The sequence below is a fragment of the Emys orbicularis genome, chromosome 5 (genome assembly GCF_028017835.1).
Source record: "Emys orbicularis isolate rEmyOrb1 chromosome 5, rEmyOrb1.hap1, whole genome shotgun sequence".
In the NCBI taxonomy this organism is placed as follows: Eukaryota; Metazoa; Chordata; order Testudines; family Emydidae; genus Emys; species Emys orbicularis.
In genome coordinates, this window is record NC_088687.1 from 43,091,319 (window position 1) to 43,114,811 (window position 23,493).

Here is a 23,493-nt window from a genome sequence, read left to right on the forward strand (position 1 = left end):
CAGTTCGGGATGTTGTTTAAGCCTTAACTCTGATTTTCCAACTTTTGTGGTTTAAATTAGAAACTTAACATTCCAGTAACAGTTTTGGTTAATAAATAGTCAGTGCCCCTTCCCCGATACATTATATATGATAATTTGTATCTATTTTGCTTTACAAGTGTATTTTAGATACTTTCAGTTTCATGTGATACGTTAGTTTGCAGAATTCTACACTGTGCAATTGTAAATAACTCTATAAGCTCATTATATCATGTTTTATAATGCTGAATGCCCAGTCATGACCAAACAAACATTGGAAAATTTGTTTCAAATTTTATTTTCCCTTTGCTGAATTCCATGCCAAAAGTATTGTACACTGGCTTTGCATGGAACAAACAGAAGACAAAATATGAACAAGCAGAATACAGTTATCTGAGAACTGAAAATACAATACTTCAGCGTGTATAAAATAAAAAATCATGAAACTGTGAGCAAATGAGGCAACAGTGTTTGTTGTGGGATCACACATAATTAAGCCAGAATGTATTGTTTGTGCTTGATTACAATAAAGAAGAATGTGCATGTCAGGATCAACTGCTTCTCTAACTATATGATGCCTCACAGAAGATCATGATAATGTTGTATTAGATCCAACAACTGCATTTATAATTTATCATGTTCCAGCTTCAGTGAACCTATCTGGGTCTCACCACTAAAGCCCAAAACAACTCTGACTGAACTTCATCATTGTTATGGGGCTCTAGAGAAGATATCCAAATTACAGATACCTAAATTTCCCTTAAAAAAACAAACAAAAAAAACAAATACAACCCTCGCTGCCCAATGCAGCATGATACCTATGGAACTGTAATTTCAACTTCTTTTTCTTTATTCCCTTCTTTTGTGACCTCGCCTCTGTCTCTCTCTAACTTCTTCCTGCAACTGCTATTCTAATTTATGCTTTCTTTTTTCCCTGCTTCAGGAACTCTTTCTGTTCCTCTCTCCAAAAGTTAGTTTCCTTCAGCAGTCTTCTCTTGTTTTCATCCTCTTCAACTTCTTTAAACAGACTCTGATTCCTTCCCATGCTTCTCAAACTGCCTCTGATTCCTTCTCATTTCTTAATTAGCCTCTGGTTCTGTCTCACTGTTCTATCTCCCCAGCTGATGTACTCTTTCAGAACCTTCTCCCTAGGACATTCTAATATTTTGTCTCTTGGTTAGGGACATTTGAAGGAAAGATTTACTTTGGGTCCAGTCCTTCAAATTCTGGCTCAGATGAGTAATGTAAACAGAAACATTTTAAAAATTTATATAATCAATGTCAGTAAGGACTCAGAAAAATCCTATTCCGCAAATAAATACTGTACACAATAGATATTTCAGTGGATGTTGATAGTTCTCCACAAGGCCGGCTCTAGGCACCAGCTTAGCAAGCAGGTGCTTGGGGCGGCCACTCCGGAGGGGGGCGGCATGTCCAGCTATTCGGCGGCAATTCGGCGGAGGGTCCCTCACTCCCGCTCGGAGTGAAGGACCTGCCGCCAAAGTGCCGCAGATTGCGATCACGGCTTTTTTGTTTGTTTGTTTTTTTGGGGCTGTTTGGGGCGGCAAAAACCCTGGAGCCAGCCCTGGTTCTCCAAGGTGGAGATGATTAGGCCATGTCTACAGAGCTTACAGAGGCACAGCTGTACCGCTGCAGTTGCGCCGCTGTAAGATCTCCCATGTAGCCGCTTTATGCCCACAGGAGAGAGCTCTCCTGTTGACATAAGTAAACCACCCCCAACAAGGGGTGGTAGCTATGTCGGCTCCTGCCGCCTGCACTGTCCACACCTGCACTTCTGTTGGTCTAACGTATGTCACCCAGGGGTGTGTTTTTCCATGCTCTTGAGCAACATGTTATACCAACAAAAGTGCTAGTGTAGATATAGCCTTAGCAAAAAACCAAAGTAACCACACAAACCCACACAAAAGTTGCCCTAGTTGCCATTTTGAGTTTATATGACCAGAATGTAGCATTTTTCAAAAGGACTGCAGAGGACAGCTTTCCATATTTCTTTTTTCAATCATTTGTTGAGGGAAGGCCTCTTGCATTGTAAGCCCTTGGTTACTTTGCATGGGCAGTAATGATCCTATGGCACCTCTTACAGAATTAAGAGCTGGTCCTGGGGCCTATTCCAAATTTCCCTTCTCTCCATTGCTGTGCAGTGTTCTGCACTGGTATGTTGCTGTCTCCATGTTAAAGGTAGCGCCCTTTCATTGTTGCTTTATGTATATTTTGCCTGCAGTGTTTTACCTCTGGAATTCAGTAATATTTCAAGCCTTACATTTTTTTGTGTGGGTTTTGATTGAAAACACTGAACAAGTTGGGAGATGTTTAAACCTGGGCTTTTGTTTCAGGCTGCCCTCTGCGAAATCTGGATCATGGCCCAGATCTGGATTCTTTCAACCATGAGCATAATTTAGGTGTGTCCCGGACTGGGGGTTTGGTGCAGGCCCCTCTCTGGTCACAGGGACTGGAATGAGAAGCTTTGAGTAGAGGCCGGTAAATATGGACCGCAGAGAAATACTAACAAACATTGCGTGGCATCTGTGCAACCCGGGAGCCCCTGAGCTATTCATTGACTATCTTGTGCTGCACGCTGAAGGCCACGGCTACCGCACCTCAAGAGCCCCCGCGCCCGCCCAGGGCAATGAATGAACAATCTCCTGCACTCCCCGCAGGCCGGGGCGGGGCGCCGAGGAGGGGACAGGAAGAGGGCGGGACCGTCTCGGCGGGAATATTGATTATTCATGAGGTAATGTTAATTATTCATGAGATAAACCCTTTGAACTGTGAAGGCGTCCGCGCGCGCGCGCACGAGCCCCTACCAACCCACTCCCTCCTGACTTCAACCTGTGTAGGAGGATCCCCTGCAGGGCCTCGTTTTGCCATTGGCTACGGAGGGATCCTTCCACCCGCCTCCTGTCGGATGCAGTGCGTGGTCATTGGCCAACCGGCCCGGTTGTGCCCGGCGATTGGTGGGCGGCGCAGAGGGAGGGCTGGCCGGTGCGTGCGGACAGAGCCATCCGGTGTGTGCGGCTGCTGCCGGGGCTGTAGTAAGAAGCGGGGAGGGGTGCGGATGTAAACACCGGACAATGGCGTAAGCGATGGGGCGCTGGGCCGGGCTGGGGGCGCCGGGTGGGGTGGGGCACTCTATCCCGCCCCTGTGTGCGCGGGGCGGCTGGCGCTGGGGGCCCTGTAGGGTGACCAGATGTCCCGATATTTGGGGCTTTTTCTTATATAGGCTCCTATTACCCCCCCCCCCCCCCACCTCCTGTCCCAGTTTTTCACACTTGCTATCTGGTCACCCTACGTGTGAGGGGCGGGCTGTGGGCCCCTGGGGGAGTGCTGGGGGGGGGTGGTCTGCGGGGGGCGGGCTGACAGCTGAGTGGGGGGCGGGTGGGGCCGTTGGGTGGCATGGCATGGGTGGGGATCTGGTGCTGCCCTGCCTTGCACCGGCTGTACAATGGGCAGAGCGAGACTTGCCTCAGGAGATGCCTTGTCTGGTGTCCAAGCAGCCCTGTGAAAGCGGCTGGACAGCTATGGGAAGGGTTTTTTAATTTTATTTCTAAGTTTCTTAGTTATCTGGTCATTCTTGTTGCTCCCATTGGCTCTCCTGAAAATTGGGAATGTCCTCTCACCTCCTCCCTCAGGTGTCCTCTGTGTTGCTCCTTCACTGACGTGAAACTAACATTAGCCTGGTCACTTTCACTCAGCATGCACAGGCTGCCCCACACCTGGCCTGTGCTGAGCAGAAAATGAAACTGACCGGCTTTACAACAGGGTTAGTCCTGTGCTGTTGCTCTCCCACTTGGATCCCAGGTATACGGTGCACACAGAGACACTCCCTTTACAAGAAGTTTTAAAGAAGGTGGTATAAATTTGTGTACCATAAAAGTTGGCTGTAATCTGAGCTTCATGAGTCAACACTTCTGATGTCAATAATTCATGGTAACAAAAACAAGATGCCATAAAACTGGATTGGAACAAAAGTGTGGAGCTAATGAGATGTGTTCTTGTTGGTATAGCTGGTGAAGCGGTGGGTGTAGGAACAGAACAACAGCACCAATAAGATCCTTCCTTACAAGATTGTCAAAATGCATGGCTATGTGGGAATCCCATGCTGAATCTGTGCTAGCTGTAACATCACATTTTATTGCACTTGTCAGCTAGCTGTGCTATCAAACCTATACAACGAAGCCATAGTAAAAACAAAGGTCCATTAGTTGTAAATTTAAATAGATGTAACCTCCCAATATATATATATAACACAACCACCCACCCGCCACAAAACACTTCCTAATGCTAATTACGATGACATACAGACTGACTCCTAAAAGAACATCTGTACTATCTGAAATTAGTAAGAACATTGCCTTCTTTTTGGGAGATAAAAGGTGAAAAGACAAAAAATCCAAAATGTGGAATGGAGAGCTCTGGCTCTGTGACATACCTCACTGTGTGAGTACAGTATAGTATCAGGGTTTCATGAATATTTGGGGATAGAGGTGGGAGTGGCCATTTTCAGTGGCATATTCCTCTTCATATTCTTCAGTAGTTCAAGTAGAACAAAGTTTCCTCTGTAGAGCTTCTTGCATAACAACGGAAGGAGGTTCAGCACAGCTCCTGTAGGATCACTGTGTTCTGGGGTGTTTGTAGGCCAACATCCCCTGCTTCTTCTTCAGCCCTCAGTAACCTTCTGCTGTGGGACATACTAATTGGAAATTCTGTGACAGGAAGCTTGTGGAGTTTCTTGGGAGCTCTGTCCCACACCTGTGTATGTCTCCAGAGAAGAAAAAAATCAGTGATATGCTTGAAAAAAATTGTTTCAAGTGAGAGTATGAATTACATGAAATCATAAAAGTTTAAGGACCTCCAATTCGTTTGGTCGGTACAGAAAGATTCACTTTTGGGGATGATCTTTGTCAACTATAACTATCAGTATCTCTGATCCTTCGCTTAATGATTGACATATTCTAGTTGCTTAAAAAACCCCAAACCCCATAATTTTTTAATTTGTCTAAGATCATATTGAAATAATACTAAATACTAAAAAATGTTTTTAATAGTGTTACGAATGTAAGTTTACACTGTACTGGAAACATAGCTTGAAAGACTAATTATTCAATATCTTAACATTGAAAGACTAATCATAGTCCATATCTGAATTTTTGTTTCCCATTTTAGTAATGCCTCAGTTGTTAAAAGAAGTAGGCCCAGGATTCCAATCATAAAACTATGTTTGGACTGAATAGAACAGTGAGTAATCACTTATGGCCCATAATCATCATCATTATAGATATAAAGGTTCGTTGTTGTATGTGTGCTCCTTGGCAAGCTCGACCTAAGGTTTGTGGCATGACCTTTGTGTTCTACAGCACTCAAATATAGCAGATTAGAGAGAAATTAAAAAACCGAAGTTTTTAATGGAGTATGAAAATCAGGAAAACAGTCATGATAGATCCCCTCTGATATTTAATTTGATATTAAATTAAAATTTTACTTTGTCCATTAATTTTTAATTTTCATTGTGCTTCACAGTTTTGTGTTTAAAATGTTTAACTGTATTACAGAAGTTGTCAGGATGGAAGTTGATGGTTTGGACAGCTGAGCAGGGGAGAATTAGAGCTCTTGGCACCTGGTAATAATGTGGAGAGGCAGTACTGGTAGTGCTAAGCATGTTAACAAGATGTTCAAATTATCATTGGTAAAATACTTAAATTTTAAGGAAGCAATCCTGCACTCAGCTCCATGTGAACATGAAGGATCAGGGCTTAAATTTGCATAATTAGGCCTTGATGCTGCAAATACTAATACACGTGCTTAATTTTACCCCCAGGCAGTGGTCTTATTGAAGTTAATAGAAGTGTGTGAAGTTAGGTATGGACATAAGTCTTTGCAGGATCAGGGCCTAAGATTTCTAAATTGTTCATTTATGTGGGGCGTTGAAGCATTTCACCTGTCTTGGGTATATTTAGGATGACTGCAGACTTCAGTCGACATTTTATATGTCTACATTTCATTCACTTGTGGAAGGTGCCCTTTGCAGCCTTAAGGGCTAGATACTTAACAGCTTTCTTTTTAAGAGCTTGGCTTTTGTGCCATTATTCTGTAGCAGATTCCACAGAAGCATGGAGTATGCAGAGCCCTGGTTATGAATAGTGGCTGCATTCTTTTTGCATGGGGTTTGGGTAGAAGTTTTAGAACTTTGAAATGTTTTCCTCTAAGGTAAAGAACAGTATTGCTAAACCAGCCATTCATAAAATCATGAGAGAGACAACAAAGAATCATGAGTTGTTTTTTTTAAAGGGGCAGTGTCTTTTTATTTGCCTTTTTGTTTTAAGCCTTTAAGCTTTGTTTTGTTTTTAGCTCTTTGCTGAAATCCCAAGAGTTGGAAACTTAAACCTTTTTCTTTTTTAAATGAAAGCTAAGACTTTCTGGTAATCATAATTAAGGCTGCGTGTCTGTCACGGAAGTCACAGATTCCGTGACTTTCTGTGACTTCTGCGGTGGCCAGTGCGGCTGGTTCTGGGGCTGCCCTTGGGCCAGCCACATTGGCGACTTCTGGGGCAGTCTTGGGCCACCACTTACCTCCCCAGCAGCAGCAGTAGTTTGGGTGCGGGAAGGGGGCTCAGGGCTGGGGTAGGGGGTTGGGATATGGCGCGGTGCTTACCTCGAGGGAGGGGAGGGGCTCTCCAGAAGTGGCCAGCATGTCCCTGCAGCTCCTAGATGGAGAGACCAGGGGGCTCTGCACGCTGACCCTGCCTGCAGGCCCGGTCCCTGCAGCTCCCATTGGCTGCGGTTCCCGGCCAATGGGCACTGCGGAGCCGGCGCTTGTGGTGGGAGCCGGCGCTCATGGCGGGGGCAGTGCACGGAGCCCCCCTGGCCTTCCCTCCCCCTAGCAGCTGCAGGGACATGCCAGCCACTTCTGGGGAGCCGTGCTGAGCCGGTTGGGGAGCCTGCCAACCCTTCCTCTCCTCCCCCCAGCACTAGCAGGGGTCCCGGGCTGCACGCTGTTGCATGCCTGTCCCCCCCAGCACCAGCGGGGTCCTGGGCCCCCCGCCTCCCCTCCCACACCCGTGTTCCCCTGGCCCACTCCCCTAGCATCCGCGGCCTCTCAGCCCAAATTTTAGTTGGGGGTATATAGTACAAGTCATGGACAGGTCACAGCCTGTGAATTTTTGTTTACTGTCCGTGACCTGTCCATGACTTTTACTAAAAGTACCCATGATTAAAATGTAGCCTTAATCATAATTCCTGGAGCCGAGGCTTTAAGAAAAACAACAGATATTGTGAGACTCGTGATAGAATTATGAGAATTAGTAACATTGCATCCTTTCTAGTGACAAGAGAGGTTTGTGTTAGATTGGATTAAAACTAATACCTGATTGAGAACGCTAAGGAATAAGAGTTCTTTAAAAGAGAGTTTGTTTGCTACGGGATCTGGTTTTAGAGAATCTTTCAAGTACCTGAAAACAACAATATAGATTATTTTTAGAGGACTTTCTAAAAATCTGTTCTAAATAGATGTTTTTATTTAATTTTTTTAAAATATAACATTTTTGGCATGTTGGCCAAGCAGCATTGTGCTAGTTCATGAGAACCTGACAGTGAAACTGACTAGTTTAGTTTCATTGTCCAAACTGAGTGAAATGCAGAAAGTAAGCAATTTAAACAGCTAAAAGTAAGCTAGATTTTTTTTTTAAATAATTTGTTCTTTATGTATGAAGTTGGTTCTAGTAACACTGGTAAAGAAATTCCGAATATATATAGTTTTCTAAGTTGATGGATTCCATTTTTCAACAGTGAAAATAGTTTAGCCTTTTCCCTAAAAGAGAAATTTGAGACATTGCCAAAACAATGTATTGTTTCCTCTTCTGTCTCTGCGACAGCTCAACAAACACATCCTTTTCCCAGTTCAGAGCTGTGTTGATACTGTAAATGATGCAAAAAGAAAGTAAACAAATATGTAAAATGTCAAGTACTGTTAAGAAACTTGGAAAGTAATTGGTAAACTTCCCTCACAAGGTAGTTTTCTGTGAAGGAAGAACTTACTGGAAAAATATTTGCCATATAGTGTTGTTGGTAGGTTTTACACAGGGAACTTGAATCCTGCTTTTTAAAGCTGTGCGTTTGTGCTATGTAAATAGAACTCTAAATGAGCTAGAGGTTCGGATCTAAAAGGATTAATACACATTAACCAATGTGTAATTTACTGCCTTTCTGCAGCTACAGACATGATTATCAATTATTAATTCATGATGTTACAGTGTTTTATATATGTTGCAGGACAGATTGCAGTGAAATTTTTCTTCCTTATTCCTTATTCTGTTTTATCTTTAAGTGTAGCCTTAATAAGAAATAAGAAAAATCATGTTTAAGAGTCACAATTAATGAACAATGTGTTTTATATTCTGTTTGACATATTGTTTGCTCTTGTGTGTCTGTGTTACACGCGTCTTTCACCAATGTGTAGTGTACATACCCATGTAGCCCCCTTGGCACTGGTATAAATAGCAGTGTATATGGTGAGGCATAATTTAGGAGAGTAAAGACGTTTCTGAAGGGTGCAGGCAGGTATGCACGCAAGTACATCCCTATGTGGCTCTCTACTCACCCAGGCTGTGCCTCCCTGGCTGTGCTGCCATTTTTAGCAATGTACTGTGCTACTGCTGGAGCCTTTCCTGCTGCAGGAAAAACTCTGGCCACGGGGAAAGGCTGTGGCAGGGGAGATGGCGGGGAAAGGCTGTGCCAACTTCCTGCTGCTGCAGCCGTTACCCCACCATAGGGAAAGAGTCCGGCAGCAGAGAAAGGCTCAGGTTGAGCCTTTCCCCGCTGCATCCCCTCTACGAAAGCCTTTCACGGGCATGTGTATCTACATACCACAGTGTAGATGCAGTATGCTTTTCACTGCCGTTTGTACCTACACGTAGACTGCACACTGCCATCAGTGGTATATAGTGTAGAAGTAGCCTCAGATGGTAGAACCTGACAAGCAGTGCCTGCTGGAGTGCTCTTGCATACTCCCTTTGCCCCTCCCCTCATCGTTCCCTGAATATTCTAAGGCAAGGCTATAAAAGGGGGTGCGGCACTTTGGCTGCCTCAGTTCCATCCCACTGGCACCTCAGTCATGGGTTATAATTGGGGGGAGGGATAGCTCAGTGGTTTGAGCATTGGCCTGCTAAACCCAGGGTTGTGAGTTCAATCCTTGAGGGGGCCACTTAGGGATCTGGGGCAAATCAGTACTTGGTCCTGCTAGTGAAGGCAGGGGGCTGGACTCGATGACCTTTCAAGGTCCCTTCCAGTTCTAGGAGATAGGATATCTCCATTATATTAATTTTTTTTTTAAGGTTGTGAGGAAGAGGGGAAGGGGAGTGGGAATATGCAGAGGCCACTTGAAGGAGAAACAGAGGTTACTTGTCAACAAAGTTCTTTATGACAGACTCTGTACATTTCCACTACATGCCCACCTTCCCCTCTTCCTAGGCGCCTTAATTATAGCTCATAGCTGAGGAGGTGGTGGGAAGGAACTGAGGTGGTCAGAGCACTTTGCCCTAGAACACTCAGGAACAGAGAGGGGAGAGGTAAAAGGGGGTACGAGCAGGGGCGGCTCTAGCTTTTTTGCCACCCCAAGCACGGCAGGCAGGCCGCCTTTGGTGGCTTGCCTGCGGGAGGTCCCCGGTCCCACAGATTTGGCAGCATGCCTGCGGGAGATCCGCCAGTCCCGTGGTTTCGGCATACCGCCGCAGAATTGCCGCCGAATCCGCGGGACCGGCGGACCTCCCGCAGGCATGCCGCCCCTGCAGGGACCGGCAGGGTGCCCCCCGTGGCTTGCCGCCCCAGGCATGCGCTTGGAGCTCTGGTGCCTGGAGTGCCGCTGGGTACGAGGGTGCTCCAATGGGCACTGATTGTCACGTTTCACCATTTGAGCTGCACATATCTGGTGCATCCTAGGAGTATAAATATGCAGAGTCCATCTCTAAGAACTCCAGTAACCTCCATTTACCCTTATCACAGTGCAACCTGGGCAGCTCACAGTTTACGTGTCTAGATGGAGCTCATTGGGGGCAGAGGCCAAATCTTTCCTTTTTTCAGTAATGTGTCTATGCTAGATACATTTTAGAGGCTGATAAATAATTTGTGACCACAGGAGGCTTCTGATACCTCAATTGCACCTTTCACTGGAGATGTAGTGGCATTATGGATCATTTGTCTTTTTCACTCTCCCACCTGAATCATTTGTGTCATCAGCTGGATCTTGTAGTAGAAATATTGGAGACTTTAGGTGAAAGGAAGAGGTAGAATGGATAGAAAACTAAAACTGCCGCCTCGTTTTTTTCTTTCTGTTTTCCTTAAGAAGCTTACAATGGTTTTGACACCCTATGGTAAAGGGAGCCATATCCTGAAATACTCATGTAAAGCATCCTTGCAGCTTATGTAAATTAATAGACATTACTAGATAAATCTCCCTAAATATAATCGGGTATGTTGAGTGCTGCAAAAGTACAGATTGCTATGTGCATTTTAAATTTTTCATAATTGCTGTAGGAATTGGGAGTTTGAATGATTTGTCAGTGCAAAGTATTTAGTCAAAGGGAGGAGAGGTAACCTTGTAAGTTACTTAAAAAACACATACTACAGTAACAGAAGAGGTTTTTCCGTCGCCATATTAAATCCACCCCTTCAAGAGACAGAAGTAGGTTGAGGGACATATTCTTCAGTCAACCTAGCTGCATCTAGGCCTGGTTTCAACCTAAAACTTAGGTCAACCTAACTATTTTGCACAAGTGTGAGATTGTTTTCACAGACTTGAGTGATATAGATAGGCCAACCTAAGTTTTAGGTGCAGATCAGGCCTAGAACACTGAATATGGGATGGAGAGGAGATGACTAAGGTGTTCTCTATTTCCTTCAGGGCCGCCCAGAGAATTCAGGGGGCCTGGGGGTCTTCGGCGGCAGGGGGCCTCCGCTTCCGAATTGCTGCCGAAGACCCGGCACCTCGGTGGCGGGTCCTGGGGCGGAAGGATCCCCCGTCGCGGGTCTTCAGGGCACTTCGGCGGCGAGTCCCGGAGTGGAAGGACCCCCTGCCGCCGAAGACCCAGAGTGGAAGAAGCTCCAGGGGTCTGGGCCCCGCGAGAGTTTTCCGGGGCCCCCGGAGCGAGTGAAGGACCCCACTCCAGGGGCCCCGAAAAACTCTCGTGGGGGCCCCTGTGGGGCCCGGGGCCTGGGGCAAATTACCCCACTTGCCCCCCCTCCTGGGCGGCCCTGATTTCCTTCACCCCCAAATTAAAAATGCTCTCCATTAGAATTAGAAGAGTTGATCTGCGCTCAAACAGTCAGATTATAATCCTGTTTATTCCTACAAGGTGATGTTAGGAAGGGGAAGGTGTTATAAAGAGGAAAAGGTAACCAAAATTAGAAGGATGGGTGAACCTTACATTTTTCCTTCTGCTGTCCTTCCACACAAGCCACATCTTGATTCTGTAGCTGAGAATATTAAGCAGTCATCTGTATTTTCACCTTCAGTTCTAGGTCTTTATGGTAGTCTTACAATTCAGTTGTTTCTTGCTTTGCTTCAACTGTCTGTTGCTACACTAAGCAACACTATTCCAATGACCAAGAATGCTGGAAAGCGTCATCTGTGATCATAATGCCAATATATGTGCAGATGCTACAAAGCGTTCTGCAGTCTGCTCTCTTCTTCCTTTCTTCTTTCTTGAGTGAGCATTACTGCTGTGGCACTCTGAGCTACCAGTAATGTGATACTGAATCTGGGTCTTCAAAGGTAGCTTTTTGTGTTTGTGTGCTGACAGGCAAGCTATTTGGTGGGTTTCTATTCTTTTTATCATATTGGTGTAGATACAAATGCTCGCTAAATGTCATGTGGACATGTATTCATTTAGACAGAGCTGTCACTTTTGTTGTTAACAATGTTAACACCTCACATCAGTCAGGTTAAAACGAGGTTTGCTTTTTATAGTGACTAATAGATCTTTTTCACAAAAGCAGCTAATTTTAGGTAATTTAAGACAAATTTTTATCCATAAATTGCCAGTTAATAGTTCAAATTTGGAAACTGGATGAGGATGAAGTACATCTCACCAAGATTGAGTTCCACTAGTGCTAGAAAGTGGAAAAGGCGAGCACCTGATTAATACCAACATACTTTAGCCAATTAAACACATTTTTAACCAAAATAGCAAGTGTAGTATTTCTAATTGGTACCCAGCATCGTCCTCTATTCTTTCTGTTTCTAGTAGAGCTGTATCTTAATTTGGCCATCAGCAATAATAGGGAAATCCAGAAAAGTGACATAACTATAGAGACTCCATTTAATAAAACAACAACAACAAAACTCAATACATTAAGCATTAAAGGCTGGTATTGTGTTGTACAGCACCATGCAGACAAGCTTCCAGTTCAGTTCAGTAGGACATGTTGCACTCTAATTTCAAGTTTATAACCTGGAGAAGCAGTTTTAACCTTTCAAATCCATCAGTTGGTGATGGACTTAGCATGCCTAATAGACCATGTGGATTTCCTACAGCGAAAACAGTCATGCTTTGTGGAAGATGCCTGAGTGCAAATTTCATCAGCAAAACCATAAGTGGCCTGAAAGTGCAGCAAAGAGTTTTCTTCTGATCCCTGCTCCCCCATATGTATACCATGTTTTGTTACTCTTTTGGCAGAGAAAAATGTAATTGCCAGAAATTCAAATTCTTATGAACTGAACAAGGAAATATTACATCTGCAGAGTTGATACACTCTGTATCAGTTTTGGCACTGAAATGTAGAAATACAATTTGATGTCCAGAATAACCACACTGGAATCTTCTTTTGTTAAGCTTCAGCTAAATTGGTTCAGCAGTTTCCAAGAACAATATTAGAGAAAAATGCTTCCCTCCCACCTTTTTTTAATAGTTTTCTTGAGAAGCTTTTGTACCTCCAGATTTTGGAACAGGGGCTTGAGATGGGGGTGAGGATGAGGTTGGAGAGGCCACCCCAACATCAGGAATATGCCTCTTGCAATTCCTGTGAAAATCCAGCCAAATTTGGCCAGATTACAAGCCTCTGAATGTAGCAGTTTGCACATCCTCAGTACAGGTTGTTAGAAGCTGGCAGTTAAATTCTCTGAAGATTCGATCTGTATGGAGTATGCTCCATAGCCACACAGTTCCTTCCTATGTGCTGACCAGACTGTGCATGTACCACCGAGAGACAGAGTATGTCCTGTCTCAGGGCTGAGCAGAACTTCTCCTGCTGTTGTCCTTCCTGATAGCTGGGGCTCCTGTGGTGTCAGGGATCAGAACTGAGAGCAATGAGATTCTCTTGTGCTCTTGATGCTCTGCCTGCTGGACTGCAAGCAGCATGGAGGAGAATTAGGAAGCAGCTTGACTCAAATGTGGATGGGTGAGGAACAGAGGGAGGCAGGGAAAGGAGCTGGGGATGGGGGTGGATAGGTGTAGAGGGGAATAGAAACAAGGGTAGACAGGTCTACAACCACTAAATCACACTCTCTTCCAGAACCTCAGATTGAGCCTAGGATTCCAGTGTGTCAACATTCCTCTACTTCAGCAAATTTCCCATGGGTTTCACAGCTAAATGTGTGTCATCACCCTGTAGTGGCTGGTCCATAAAGAAAATAAAAGCCTGATATTGCTACAAGTTAACTTTAGTTAGCTCCAGTGTTAGAGACTTATGTTGTGATCTAAAGATTTTAACCCTGCTGATGACTCATGTGGCTGTCAATATTGGTTGCACATCATGGAAATTCTGTTTTACTTTTTAAAAATGTAGGAAATGATATACAATGTTACAGCTGCAGAGTCAGGAAATGCCAGAATTAAGGTTGCTTGTGTAATTTTAATTCAGCCTCTTGTGCATATGCATTATGATACAGCCTGTAGTTACATGATCAGATACTTTTGTTTTCTAAGGAACCCCTGCCTTATTCAGTGTAGGTAGTGGACCTGCTGTGTGAATGAATTTGGGGTTGGTTCTGTTGGATCTCTGCCTTTTATGTTGGAGATGTTGCAATGTGTGTAGTGAATGATGCAGGGAACAATAGGAAGAGAATGAACGGGCTCATGACTGAGGTAGATGAATGCTGTCATGGAGAACTGAATTCTATTCCTGCCTCTGCACAGAGTGGTACTGAGCAAGTCATATAAACCAGTGTTTCCCAAACTTGGGATGCCGCTTGTGTAGGGAAAGCCCCTGGCGGGCCGGGCCGGTTTGTTTACCTGCCGCGTCCGCAAGTCCGGCCGATCGCGGCTCCCACTGGCCACGGTTTGCTGCTCCAGGCCAATGGGAGCTGCAGGAAGCGGCAGCCAGTACGTCCCTCAGCCCACGCCGCTTCCCGCAGCTCCCATTGGCCTGGAGCAGCAAACTGCGGCCAGTGGGAGCCGCGATCGGCCGGACTTGCGGACGCGGCAGGTAAACAAACCGGCCCGGCCCGCCAGGGGCTTTCCCTACACAAGCGGCATCCCAAGTTTGGGAAACACTGATATAAACCATACATTTTCACAGGTGGACACTAACTGTGTATTCCTCATTTTCTGTATGCCCAATGTGAGACGCCTGGAGCAAACTGAGAGGTGTTGTATGTTCCCAGTTGCAACTGAAATCAATTTGGGCTGTGCTCTGAACATATGAAGTGTTATAAAATGGTCAGAACTTTGAAAAATCAGGCCCTAGATTTCTCAGCTTGGACATCCAAAATTCAGGGCAATTTTGGCCTTAATTTCACTGTGCCTCAGTTCCCCCATTTGCTAAATGGGGATAATACCACTTCACAGGTGTGTAGTGAAAACAAATTAATTAATGTTTGTGAGACACCCTGATGGTATGGCTAATGTGCCATAGAAACACAGAGAAGGAAATTAATTCTGTATTCAATGTAGGCTTTGTATGGTATGAGAGCTAAGGATTACACACACTGATCGTCAGAGCCTGGGGCGCATGGGACTTCAGTAATGAGCAAGTGCTGAGAGAATGTGGAATCGGTCAATGCTACGCTCGGCTGATGCGGCAGCTCATGGTGTCGGATGCCATCAGGTAGTCGAGGGACATCTACATAGAACACATCACTGGACATCGGCAATACCAGGAGGGATGAGCTGGAGTGCCGATGAGAAGTGCAGTCAGGAAAGTAACAAATACTTTCCTCGTGGATTGTATTTTCTAAATGGACAATCAATCTAATTCTCAATTACTGAGGCACAATCTCCACTCATTGATATATTTTACTTTCCACAACCAAATCTCTGTACAACTTTTCATGAGTGATGTACCCGAGTATTCGGATTCTAATATCTAAACTGTATTGTTAAATTTATTCACTTAAATTTGGGTTATTGCTGATTATGCACTCTATGTATTTTATGACTTTTAAAAACTAACTTTATATTTGTGGATAATCTATGCACTATACCTAGATGTACAGACACTCTTTCCCAACTTATGTATTATATAATTTTTTTAACATTAGCTTTAATAAAATAAGGGTGGGGGCCATGTACTGATTTAGGATTTTAAAGAAAGTAACTGCCCATTCAAGAAGCATCATTAATGTTGTGCATTGAATGAAAAAATAGTATGAAATCAGTAATTAAAGGCCATATCTCAATGCATACACACAAGGGGGCCGAATTAAGGTTGCCTAGGCAATCTTACTGCTGGAATTTCCTAACATTTGACTTAGAAGAATGCAAAGGTTACAAACTTAGGGGTGAAGGTTATAATGTAATATATATGTTTGAAGTGTACCACATACTCATGTACCCTCCACCCCCAGAATCTAAGCAGGAAATAATGAGTTTTGAAACTAAGTTGCCATGAGAGACCACACTGCTCCCTGAGGATTGCTTCTGCTGAAATGTTGATGTCATGGGGAAACTTGCATTAGTTTTAAACCTTTAGTTTTTTTTTTTTTTTTAGAAAAAAATACTGCAAAGTACATATATGTAAGAGACTACTTTGTACATTGCAACTGACCTATAGTTTTCTGCAGATGGCTGGCAAATAAAGCCAGTTGCTGTATTAAAGTGTAGCTGAAGAATAAGATCTTCTTTCTGCTTCATTGATGGTCTCTGGGTTGAGCTCTATATGCATTTTGTTGATAAGTGATCTTTGTGCCCCTTTATTGCATGAGCATGAAATATTGTTTGTAAGATACTGTACTTAATCTTTTACAACAGGTTTCCCTTATGTAAAATAGACAATATACCTTTTCTTTCAGAGGTGTTGCGAGAGTAGGTAAATTAAAACTGTAGAGCTCTTTGAGATCCTTGGATGATGAGTGCTGTAAGTGCAAAGTACTATTCTAGTACAAATCCTGCTCAGTTTATTCATGCCACTAATCCCATTGACTTTAATGGGACTAATCATTTGAGTGAGATGAGCAGCATTTGGGCTATGTTTAGGCTTCTGTGCTGCACTTATCATGGTAGTAGTTGACAGCCTAAGAAAATACTATTTATTTCTTTGCATTCATTTATATAAACCCCAGACCTCCTTACTTCATCACATTCCTCCTTTGCATGTGTTAGAGTAGTGAGCAAGGATGTGCTCCTTATCTCAAAAGCAGGCCTGTATTAGTAACTTTGGCTAGCCATTCTATCATCTAAAAATAAAAATCCATCCTTAAGAAGCAGAAGTTTAAACATTATTTTCATATAATTTATTCATATGAAAATGTATTAAGCATACTCCAGAAAATTCTGTTTTGAATATCCAATTTATAGTTATTATGTGTCATTGGGACAGTTTAATTTGGGAGGCTAATAAGCTAACATCTTCCGCCTAAGTCTCTAATGTTTGTTATATTAAAATTATTTCCGTTTGATTAAACTGGGAGTGCCCTAACAATTAATCGAAAATAACATTCCATACAAAAAATAGCCACCTCACAGCATAGCAAGTGAAATAAGTGTTTCATCTAGTAACTTAAAATAGCCATCAAACAGATCACTCAATCCCTCCGCTATCCCCAGAAAACATAGCATATGGTGCTCCTAATGGTCATTCTGGCCTATTTCATTCACAGAGGAAATAATATCTCACACAGAAAGAGGTGGTCTCTTGGGTAGGTATGTCTCAAGCCAGTTAATGTTTTGTAAATCATACCCAACTTCTTAAATGTCACCAGGATGCCAGTATACAGCCAGTGCACTAAGAGAACTTCTAAACACTCCTCAGTGAACAACTGGCTATATGCATACCTGGAAATGACAGCACAAGTGTCAAAGAAGACCGGGAAGCTCTAAAACAGACCATCCATGAGATTTGCGAGGACTCCATTGGCCTTGATACCCGCCGCCATCAGGACTGGTTTAACAAAACAAAATTGAGATTACAGCCCTTTTGGACCAGAAGAGAAAAGTTTTCTGCAACTGGCAAAACCAACCACTATCCAATCAGAAGCAGAGCTCTTTCCATCAGCTCAAAACTGAAGTTAAAAGGAGGGTCCGAGAAATCAAACACAAATGGTGGGAGGACAAAGCAAAAGAAATCCAAACATTTGCTGACAGACATGATATGCGGAGCTTTTTTTGTGAGACAAAGACCCTGTATGGACCAATCTCATGTGGACTCTCACCTCTGAGATCCGAAGATGGTAGTATCCTTCTTAACGATAATGAACCCATCAAAGAGTGCTGGAAGGAACACAACTAAAAGCTTCTAAATCAGTGGTCCCCAATGTGGTGCCCGCGGGCGCCATGGCGCCTGCCGGGGCATCTATGTGCACCCGCGTACTGGCCGGCGGACGAGCATCCGCTGAAATGCCGCCGACGAGCAGCGTCATCCGGAGGCGTCGCTGCCGAAATGCCGCGGATTTTCGGCGGCAACGCCTCTGGATGACGCTGCTTGCCAGCAGCATTTTGGCGGCAACGCCTATTGACTTTGCCACTTCTCAGTGGCATTTCGGTGAGTGCTCATCTGCCAGCCACAGTCCGCGGTGGCTAGACGAAAAAGGTTGGGGACCACTGTTCTAAATCGAGAATCGACTGTTACTGACGACACCATCAACTCCATCCCTCAGCACCCAATCTGGGAAACTCTTGCCAACCCACCAACACCTGAGCAAAGCAATTAACAATCTGCAAAGCAATTAAACAAATGAAGAACAATAAAGTTCCAGGTCCTGATGGCATACCAGCTGAAGTACTGAAAGTGGGGGGAGAACTACTGACTAACAAGCTTCACCTGCTGCTCTTCAAAATCTGGCGCACTGAAGAAATCCCTGCCAACTTACGTAATGCTAACATCATCATCATTTTCAAAAAGGGAGACCAGGCCGACTGTGGCAACTATCGAGGCATTGCCCTCCTCTCCATCTCTGGGAAGATTCTTGCTAGAATCTTACTGAATTGCCTGCTCCCTCTTGCCAAGGAAGTACTTCTAGTCCCAGTGCAGCTTCAGACCATCACGAGGCACCACTGACATGATTTTTGCAGCCAGGCAGATCCAGGAAAAATGTCAAGAACAACACCAGGAGCTGTATATGGCTTTTATCGAGTTGACCAAAGTCTACTCTGTCAACGGTAAGGCTCTGTGAAAAATCGTGTCAAAGTTTGGCTGCCCAAGCAAATTTATCACCATTGTAGGACTCTTCCATGAGCAGATGACTGCCTCCATCCTATGCAGTGGCTCAACCTCCTTTGTCATCTGAATTGGCGTAAAACAAGGTTGTGTACTGGCACTCACCCTTTTCTCCATTTTCTTAGCAGCTATGAAAACACTAACCCAAGACTGTCTAACACAGGGCATTGGCTTCCAATATCAGATTGACAGCAACCTTTTCAACCGCTCTCGTCTCGGTGCCAGAACTAAAGTAATATCAGCAACAATAACTGAACTCCAGTACGCAGATGATTGTGCTGTAGTTGCACATTCAAAGGAGGATCTTCAGACAGCCCTTAATTGCTTCTCTGAAACTTACAAAAGCCTAGGGCTAACTGAACATTGGCAAAATAAAAGTTCTCCACCAGCCAGTCCCCGGTCAATCATCAGATCCAGCAAGGAAGATCTATATTGACAAAGAAGATCTGGAAAATGTAGAATACTTTGCCTATCTTGGCAGCCATCTCTCACAGAGGGCAGACATAGATGTCGAGATTCAGCACAGAATTCACTGTGCCAGCCTTGCCTTTGGCAGACTGTCTCGCCGGGTGTTCAACAATCAGAACACATAGTAAACTGTTAGTTTACAGAGTGGTGGTAATCCCAACTCTCCTCTATGGCTGTGAGACTTGGGTGACCTACAGAAAATATCTGAAAAACCTGGAACGCCAGCACTTTCTTCAGAAGATCCTCAACATAAAGTGGGAGGATCATCGCACTAATGTCAGTGTCCTCACAGAAGCCAACATCTTCAGTGTTGAGGCCCTGATTATCCAGCACCAGCTGAGGTGGAGCAGGCACTGTGTGTGCATGCCTGATGTATGCTTACCAAAACAACTGCTGTATGCCCAACTCACCAAAGGAGAAAGGAAACAAGGAGGCCAAAAGAAACGCTTTAAAGACACCCTCAAGATAAACATCGAGATGTAGCATCGACACCGCATATCGGGAGACAGCAGCGAAGGATAGGGATAACTGGCAAAGACTTGTCAGAGAGGGAACGTCCACTTTTGAGGAAAATTGCCTTGCCCTGGGTGCAGAAAAACGCCAGAAAAGAAAGGAAAGACAACTGTCACGCAGCAATCGTGGCCCGACCCTGTCTTCCAACACCATCTGCAATGTCGGCCAACGAGCCTGTGGCTCAAGAATCTGACTCTTCAGTCACCAAAGGACCCATGAAAAACAAAACCTGTGAAAGAGATCATCCTTGGCCTCGAGGGATCGCCAACGATTCACAGAGGAAACAATATCACACACAGAGAGGTGGTCTCTTGGGTAAGTATGTCTCAAGCCAGTTAATGTTTTATAAATCATACTCAGCAACTTAAATGTCACCAGGGTGCCAGTGTAAATCATGGAACAGTGCTGTTCTGCTCCCAGTGATACACATTGCTTAAGTGGGCAGCTGTATTTAACGTGTTTCAGTTTCCAATGAATTTAAGGTGTAGCCCCATATAGTACATATTGCAGTAGTTTAATGTTGAGGAGTCAAAGATGTGGATAATGGTAGCCATGTCTGCATCAGATGGAAAACATCACTACCTTTTTGGCCAAGCACATATCAAACAAATTGTCTTGGTCACTACTGTAATATGCTGGCCCAGAAGCTGCTTGAGAGCTAGCATCATCCCTATGTTGTGAACTCAGGAAACTAATAGAGAACAAACACCCTCAATCAGAGGAGTGATGCTATCTGTGCCATCTACTTCAGATGCTTTTGCAGCCAACCATTGTCACTTCAGTCTTATTTAGATTGAGCTTTGGTCGGTTTGCTCCTATCCGTGCCCCATTATTAGTTGACATGCTTGACCATAGCACATGAGTCAAGAAGAAAGACATCTAGAAAAGAAAGCTAAGGATTATCTACATATTGAAAACACCTCATCCTGTGCTTTCTCACTAACCCTTCTAATAGTTACATATACACATTAAATAAGGGGGGGAGGGTGTGATAAAATGGAACCCTGTAACATTCTACAGTTGGGAGCCCTGGGGAAGTAGACCAGCTGCCCACAGCTACCCTTTGTATTCTCTCTTGAAGAGAAGACTGAAGTCACACACAAGTAGAAGTTGAGTCACCACCTCGTTATTAACATAGAAGGCACATGACAATTCTAATACCTTTGTCCATTGTCAGATCATTGACTAGCACAACCAGTTCAGTCTCCATGCCAAACCCAGGTTTATGTACACATGGACAAGCAACAAGGAGATCTGAGTCATCTATGTACTGAGAGTTGTCACCGTAATCTTATTCGCAATTTAAAAATGGAATATTAGATCTGACAGAAGTTGTCCATGTAAACATCAATTCATGGTTTCTTAAAAGGCCACACCATTGCTTTCTTCTGTAGTCATTCTGCACTCCTTAAAAATGTTAATCTCAGACAACAGTGGAGCCAGCACTTTCCAAGTGGCCTACACCATCTAAAAATATTCTTTTGCCTTTCACATGCCACAAAATTTTACTTAAAAAAAATCTTTATGCTGCAACCAATTGGCTTCTGCACCAGGTTTCCACCACCAGCACATTAGTAGTTGTCTCCACTTGTTGCATGTCATACTTAAGTCAGGTGACCTTGTAGGATGTCTACAGGTCTTCCATAATTTCATCCTACAGCTTTATCCTATGGGGGGGAGTCAGGAGAGGGAGATTGTATGTGTGGGAATTATTATAAATTATTTGTGTAACAGTTCTCTTCTTAAATTTTAAAATATTTGTAATGCACTGTAGAATATTTCTCTTACCATTCTGAAAGGTTTGTAGCACAGTGCAATACCATTAAGTAGTTGGGTTTGCCATTGTGACACTATTTGTTACTGTAATGCAACAGAGATAAAACCAGGGATTTTTTTTTTTTTTTTTTGCTTTGTTATACAGTCCATGACTTTCCATTTCATTGTTTGCTGATCTTTTCTCCCCTCCTGTCTGGGAAGATAATGTAGTGTCTTCTTTCAGTCAGTACTGAAAATAGATTTTATTTTCTTATTCTCCATCAGAAGAGATTGTAAAGAAACTGCTAGCTGTTTCTCTTTGTGAGACTGAGCCCATGTTTTTTTTAAATTTCCAGCGGAGGCTCTTGATTGGATAGTTAATTGATAGTATGGATAATGTAGGTGGGGGAAAAAAAACCCTGGGTAAATCAAGTGTTGATTCCCAAGTTAGGATATTTAAAATACTGACTATTGCAATGACTTTATTAAATATTATCTTAACAACAGTATTAGGTTTCAGATTCATTAATTTTTGTTGGAGAGTGTCAAAAATCTCATAAAGAAGGGAAAGTAAGACTGCTTGTTAGCAGTTGTCCCTTAAGAAATAAAGTTGTATGACATGTTGGCAGGAGCTAAAAGAGAGAACATTATCTGTGCCTCTTTAATTGTTGGCAGGAGCTAAAAGAGAAAACATTATCTGTGCCTCTTTAATATTTCTTTTCCAGTAAAGAAAAGCAAGCTTATGACAGATAACATGTGAGAGGAAGGTGGGAAGGCAGCTGAAATTACAGTTCAAGAGAAATATTGCTACATAGCTACAAATATTGAGTAGTACTCCTCCTCCCTGTTAATGAGATCTAATTAATATAACCCAGGTTAGAGGTGATTTATATGTAAAAGGCTTTTGAACACGTGCATAGTGCAGAATGCACATAAAGGTTTTGTCTTTGGGAGAAAGACTTTTGGAAAGAAAGACTTGGGTGAGATTAATTTAATTGCTGTTTAAGAATGTGTTTTACACAGAAATATTTGGCCAATCACTGATTTGTTTATTAAACTAATTTCTTTGAGTTTTTGAAGTATAAAACACTAGACATAAATAATGTAGATCAGTTTTTTACAGGACTGCATGTGGTGGAATGATTACAGCACTAGGAAGTGGAATTCATAGATTCTATTCCCAGCTCTGTCAACTTTCTCTGTCACTTGAGGCAGGTCAGTTCTTTCCCCCTTTGTCTCAGATGCTGTACGGCTAAGTTTAATGTCTGTAATGTATTTTGAGATCTTCTGATGAAAGGCATGATATAATTGCAAAATATTATTGCTACTTGCTAAAGAAAATATCAGACATATGTTACAGCACTTTACACTTTCCTTTCAAAGTGCTCGATGACCATTAACTAACGGGCAATATAAAATAGAATTCTCACATATACTTGTAAGGATGGTAGGCAAATTATTTCCATTTATAGCTAGGGAAAACTAAAACACAAGCATATTCCCCAAGACTGGAATCCTGGTCTGTACTAGATACGGGGACATAGTGTAACCCACACACCTCCTGGGTGTGGTGTTCTGTCCCATCTAGTGGCACTGAGACCACTTAGAGAGAGAGACAAAATGAGTCTGCTCTACAGCCATAGCTAACAGCCATTTTGGCTTTTAGCTCATACGGTAGAGGCTCATGCACTAAGCTCCAGAGATCCTCGGTTCAATCCTGCCCACTATTGTTCATGGGCAGTAAATTCCTTGAGTCCATTTTCTTAATATACACTGTGCTTTCTGAATTAACAGACACAGTTACCATTTTTTTAACGTTCATACCCTGCAGTTCCCTTTGGATTGTGCACTGCGCTGGGATTCCTAGGTAGCAAAAGTAGTCAAGATTATCTCATTCTTACCTTTTTCTCTTGGATGCAGGCCTTGCCACAGTTACATATGCCTTTGTCATCTCCAGGTTGGATTATAGCAAAGTGCTTTATGTGGGGCTACCCTTGAAGATTACTCCAAAGCTTAAGCTAACTCTTAGCTGGTAGTGCTTTTTGTGAAGAGCACATTACATCTGTGCTCTATGGACTTAGCTGGCTACCAGTAGTTCTGAGTGCCTTTATAGGCTGTCAGAGGTGGTTTTCTATAACC

The 23,493-nt window shown here is 43.4% G+C and overlaps 1 protein-coding gene across 1 annotated transcript in view; it reads left to right on the plus strand.

Moving 5' to 3' along the window:
- The first annotated feature begins 3,042 nt into the window (after positions 1-3,042).
- BLTP1 (bridge-like lipid transfer protein family member 1) overlaps positions 3,043-23,493 on the plus strand; it is a 242,134-nt gene continuing 221,683 nt past the window's right edge. The window contains exons 1-2 of the mRNA XM_065404647.1: positions 3,043-3,115; positions 5,203-5,274. The gene's annotated coding sequence lies outside the window, so the exon portion shown is untranslated. The remainder of the gene's footprint in view (positions 3,116-5,202; positions 5,275-23,493) is intronic.